This window comes from Pangasianodon hypophthalmus, chromosome 2 (genome assembly GCF_027358585.1).
Source record: "Pangasianodon hypophthalmus isolate fPanHyp1 chromosome 2, fPanHyp1.pri, whole genome shotgun sequence".
Classification (NCBI taxonomy): Eukaryota; Metazoa; Chordata; class Actinopteri; order Siluriformes; family Pangasiidae; genus Pangasianodon; species Pangasianodon hypophthalmus.
The window spans coordinates 5,290,322-5,296,084 of NC_069711.1; the positions used below are offsets into that span (position 1 = coordinate 5,290,322).

Consider the following 5,763-nt stretch of genomic DNA (forward strand, 5'->3'; position numbering starts at 1 on the left):
CAGATAAGTAATGAAGTAAAACAAGTAATTGGTAAATGGGGAAAGTTTATTGAAGCACGGATCCCAGGTGCAAAAATTCCTAAGTCTGAGCATCACTGTACAATATTGCTACATAAGCTACAATATTGTCAGCCACAAGTTGAGTATTTAGGAAGATTAATTGCATACGGAATGAAGGCTTTCACTCCAGCTCAGGTAGAGGGTATTAGGAAAGAGCCATTACCACACACAGTAGGACAAATGATGTCCTTTTTAAGAATGACAGGATTTAGTTCTGACTGGATAGAGGACTATGCAATTAAAACTGCACCTTTGAGGGCAATCCTGAAGCAAGCAGGACATCAGAATTTGCATTCACCAATAGTGTGGAACAGTGAAGCACTGTTAGCTTTTGAATCATTGAAAAAGGAGCTTCAGGCTGCACTATCTTTAGCCACTCCAGACTATAGTTAACCGTTTTTATCTGTATGTAGCTAAGAGGACAGATGGATATGCATCAGCAATACTAATGTAGGAAACATGCAGTGGTAGAAAGAAACAGCCTATTGCATACTACAGCATTAACTAGATAGTGTAGCACAGGAATATCCTCCATGCTACCAACAGGGACTAGCTGCCCTATACTATGAATATGAAAAAGCATCTACTGTGACTATGGGTTATCCAGTGATCATTTACACACATCACAATGTAGTGGAATTATTAGAACAAGGGAGACTTATTCTAACTCTGGCTAGGTGCTTAGCCTACTCATCTCTTTTGACGTACCTAGACATCACTATTAAGCGCTGCACTACAGTAAATACAGCTGACATGGTTCCCTTAGAAAACAAAGGGCAACCTCATGACTGTGTAGCAAACTCACTGGCTTTTACTTGACTTTGATCAGACTTAGAGTCCTCACCCATTCCATAGGCAGATGTTGAATATTTTGTGGATGGTTCATGTTTCAGAGATCATCTGGGCAATCATACAGGGGTTTCAGTGGTGAGAAGGCAGAATGAGGATATTGTAATGGTGATTTCACAGCATTGTAAGCAACTATGCTCTGCTCAGTTGGCTGAATTGAAAGCTCTTACTGCAGCATGTCAGTTAGCTAAAGGTCAAGTTGCAAATATATATACTGATTCTGCTTATGCTCATGGTGTTTGTCATTTATTTGGGGCTGTCTGGAAGCAGAAAGGATTTAAGAAAAGTGATGGAACACCCATCCAACATGCTGAACAAACAGTTCAGCTGATTTCAGCTATGATCCATCCAAGGCGTTTAGCAATTATCAAATGTCAGGCACATAAGAAAGGAAATGATTTTGTCATCAGAGGTAACAATGCTACAGATTTAGAAGCTAAGCAAGCTTCAGGGTGTCAGATAGCAGTAATGGCCCCAGTAGTACTCATTCAGCATGAGCACAATTTGGATGATATTGTTCGTATTCAAGGACAGACAAATGCTTATGAGCACTCAATGTGGCATCAGAGGGGTGCTACTAGAGACATAAATGGTATATGGTGCTCACGTGAAGGACTTATAATTGCACCCACAGCACTTACACACTGTGTTACACTCACTGTGTTGATTTCAGATGCTCATGGTTTTGACCACTGCGGAAGGGGGAAGGTATTACGAAAAAGAAAACAACTGGGTTATTGGTCTCCATGTCTACAGGATATGGTAGATAATTTTTATCTGAACGTGAAGTTTGTGCACAAAACAATGTTAGGAAGAGAACATCAGCATCAACAGGGCACATACCAGTAACAGAAGGACCAGTCAAACATCTGGTAATAGACTAGGGGAAAGAGGTCCTGTTGGTAATAATAGTTAGATTTAGTAGATGGGTAGAAGCTGTGCCATCAAAAGATCAGGCTGCAGGAACAGTAATTAAATTTTTGACGAGTGAAGTGATTCCCAGGCTTGGCATAGCATCTCAGATAAGTTCTGATAATGGTTCAGCATTTGTTCAGAGGACAGTGAAAACAGTGCTACAGCAATTAAGAATAAAACAGTGTTTGGGATGTGTTTATCATTCTCAGTCTCAAGGAACGGTGGAGAGGGTGAAGGGTACTCTAAAGGCTAAACTTAATAAGATCTGTGCTGACAAAACTAAATTGGGTTAATGCTTTACCTTTTGTACTGATGAGCTATCGCATGCAAACCAATAGAATCACTAACCTGTTGCCGCATGAAATGCTTACGGGTCGACCCATGCCTGTACCATATTTGCGAGGTCCTTATGATGGACCACCTCTGGAGCAATTGCAGAAGGAGCCGAGAGCTTACATGCGTCAACTAACTGCAACACATGAAGCTATCTGTTCTCAGGAACAAAGCAGGGAGCCAAGAGAAGATGCAGAGGTGCCGTGTCCAGTGGTTCCAAGAGATAAGGTATACCTAAGAGTGTTCAGATGAAAGTGGAATGAGCCTAGAAGAGAAAGACCATACACAGTGGTAAGATCAACGCCAACAGCGGTGCAAGTGGAAGGTAATACTACCTGGTATCATTTGAATCACTGTACAAGAGTACCTAGACTTAGACCCAGGAGACAAGAAGACATTCGAACTGTTGAAGAAGAGGGAGATTTAGTGGCAGACTCACCAGAGAGCAGTCAGGGACAAGTAGAAGATGAAGGAGAGAGAGAACCAGAAGCAGGCCCTAGTCATGCAGGGGACAGTGAACCAGGTCCTGCCCAGGCAGAACCTGAAGGAGAAGGTGAGCCAGCTGTTGCACCTGATGTGCCATCTGAACCTGATGAGCCTGCTGTACCTTCTGAGGGGGAAGAAGATGAGCCATTGCCAGCTCCAACTGAACAGGAAAGTGCAGTTGAGCCTGGTGATCTTGATGAGTTTCTTGCCACACTTGCCGCAGACTCAGGCCCGTCCATTAGTCAGCAAGCAGCATCAATCCACAATTGATTTCTCAGCCTTTGACTGGCCCTCAGGCCTTGACTGGCTCCCAGATGAGTAAGGACAGCAAGAGACTGGTCAGCCCTATGCATCAAGAGACTGTGCATGAGATGTTGAATGACACTGTAGAATAGATGAAGAATGATGCATGGTTAAAGTTGTGAAGTAGCTCTCTTGATGTAGGTGGGACTTCCTAAGTCCCAAAGGGGGGAATATCTGGAAGATTTTTAATCCTTCCTTTATACTGTCTTATCTTTTTCTATTTTACTGTATCTTATTTTCTGGGTAATCAAGGTGTAAATCAAGGACTTAAGAATGTAACCACTTTGAAGTAATCCAATTAGTGTTTAGAGAAAGATATAATCCAGAAGGGAATGTGATATGATCTCATCTACATCAGAGTGTTAAGTGTGCACATGATGTATGGAGTGGAATTCAGATAAACAGATGTAACTTGGTTTGTGGAAAGTACCGAATATACAGAAGTTTTGTCATATACTGTCTTATCTTTTAATTAGCTCTTTTTAAAAAAAATAGACTGGCTGAGCTCACACCACAATTAAAACAAAGTCAGTGGGCCAATGAAATAATTGTGGCAAAAGGTAGAAGTATGATTAAAGTGAAAAAAATGAGAAAACTCCACCTAATGAGATCATTACTTTTAGAATTGTATAAAAGCTTGAGCTACGACAATGTAAAGCAGGTGTTCTGCAGACACCTCGGCTTTGTTGGTTGATTCAATAAAGTCTATTGATTTTTGGCATGCAGAACCCCTTGTCTTTGGAAGTCTTTTTTTCTTATTCTGAATTGAAGAGTTTTTGCCACGACAGACATTATATGTTTGTGTAAACAAAAATGCAAACGGTAATACACGATTTGCATATGCACTTGTCACAATTTATGCTTCCACAAATAGGAAACGCAATTGTAAATACAATTTGCAATTGCTTTTGAAATTTGTCCAGAAAATACTTCTGTAAACATGTTCTGTGTGTTCTTCTAATGTAAACGTTTGCCCAGTAAGAGCTCTCTCTCTCTGTGCGCATACGCACACGAGAGAATCTGTGTGGGTAGGTTAGCCAATTCTTATATTTTTGCTGTACACTGAAGACATTTGGATTTGAGATGAAAAGATGAATGAGAGAAGATGTATCAGCTTTAATTTCCTGATTTACATCTAGATGTGTTAAACAACTTAAAACATGGTACCTTTGGTGGCAGACCACCCAATTTTTAGGTGCGCAAACCTGTGGGAACAGATAGTCTTAAAGTAAATTAAATAACATGTTAGTTGCATAGCCCTTGCTTGCAATAACTGCATCAAACTGGCAACCCAATGACACCACCAACCTGTTGCATTCTTCTTTTGTGATGCTTTTCCAGGCTTGTACCACAGCTTCCAATTTGTTTTTACTCTGATGATGTCCTTTGTTGTGTTGGCAGTGTGTTTTGGGTCATTGTCTTGCATGATGTTCCTCTCAATTAGATTGGATGCATTTCTCTGTAAATTGACAGACGGAATGTTTCTGTAGACTTCTGAATTCATTCTGCTGCTACCATCATAAGTTACATCATCAATATGCAGAAAAGACCACTGGTGTAAAGCTGACCACCCTGGTGGATCTGCACACTTCCAGACTTAGGAAGCAGGCAATGAAATACCTGGCCATCACCTGTTCCAGCTACTTTCCTCTGTCAGTCGTATCAGCCAAATGAAGATTAAAACAGCCAGACTGCAGAAAAAGTCTCTTTCACACTCATGAACAATTGAACATAAGAACTGCACAAAACTCCCCATCTTCTGTACTTTTTCCCTTCTTTTTCCTCATTTTTTAATTGTATTTCCTTATATTTATCTTACTATAATCTACTCTACTATCTCTAATCCACCCACTGCACTCAGCACCTTAAAAAATTCTCTCCACCGTATGCATATGCAAGGTTTACAGGTATGAATATATCTGTGTGCGTGTGTGTGTGTGTGTGCGCGCAGTTAAACTCAGGTAGGAATGTGCTAGTTGTGCTCGTGTGTAATGTTTGTCACTTATGTAGCCTGTGAGCTACTGTGTAACCAAAGACAAATTCCTTGTATGTGTAAGCATACTTGGCCATTAAAGCCTGATTCTGATCTACACTGTCAATCAATGAAAAGAGACCACCACAGGGCCATTGCTGACCACACTATTCACACTACTTCTCTACACTGCATCATATTGTTTTTGGCACTGGTGCAAATATAGTAGGTTCTGCAGCATTACTAGGGTTTTTATACATTTTACTGTCATCATTTGAACAAAAATATTTATTATATTGAAAGACAAATGTTTGCATACTGTACTTTAATTTGACTGGTAGTGGCCACCTTAAGAAGGACCTCTGTTTATTTCTCAATTTAGAGAAACGTGACTAACTGAGTATGTGTATTTGTTAAAGATTATATGAAATGGTTAACCACACACAAATCAACTGGTGCAGGCTCAGGATTTTGAGAAGAGCAGAAAAAAAAAGACCTACATGTTGATAACCGCTTTGCAACTATTTTTTGTTTATATTTATTATGTGAATATATTTTTCACATTAGAACATATATAATTAAAAAGATAAAATAATGCAGGACCTTTAGCATATTTAGGGGTATTTTCTAAAACAGTGAGGGGTAAGGAAGGTTAAATATTATAAAGAGATAATATAAAATAAATAGAATAACTTACAATGCATTGTAACACAAATTTATGCTTCTTTGATTTTTTTTTTTTTTTTAAGCAAACCTTGGCTAACTTGATTTAGACACGACTGGGGGAAATATAGTCAAGCTGAATTTAGCTTAACAATGAACCTGCATAAATTTCAGTTGGTTCT

The 5,763-nt window shown here is 39.6% G+C and overlaps 1 long non-coding RNA gene across 1 annotated transcript; it reads right to left on the bottom strand.

Annotated features, from left to right (window-relative positions):
- Window positions 1-2,824: 2,824 nt before the first annotated feature.
- LOC128317211 (uncharacterized) lies at window positions 2,825-5,526 on the bottom strand. Its single transcript, XR_008300756.1, has 3 exons — window positions 4,255-5,526; window positions 4,114-4,151; window positions 2,825-2,988 (listed from the first exon to the last, which is right to left on the bottom strand). It is a non-coding gene; the product is annotated as an uncharacterized LOC128317211 (long non-coding RNA).
- Between the last annotated feature and the right edge of the window lie 237 nt (window positions 5,527-5,763).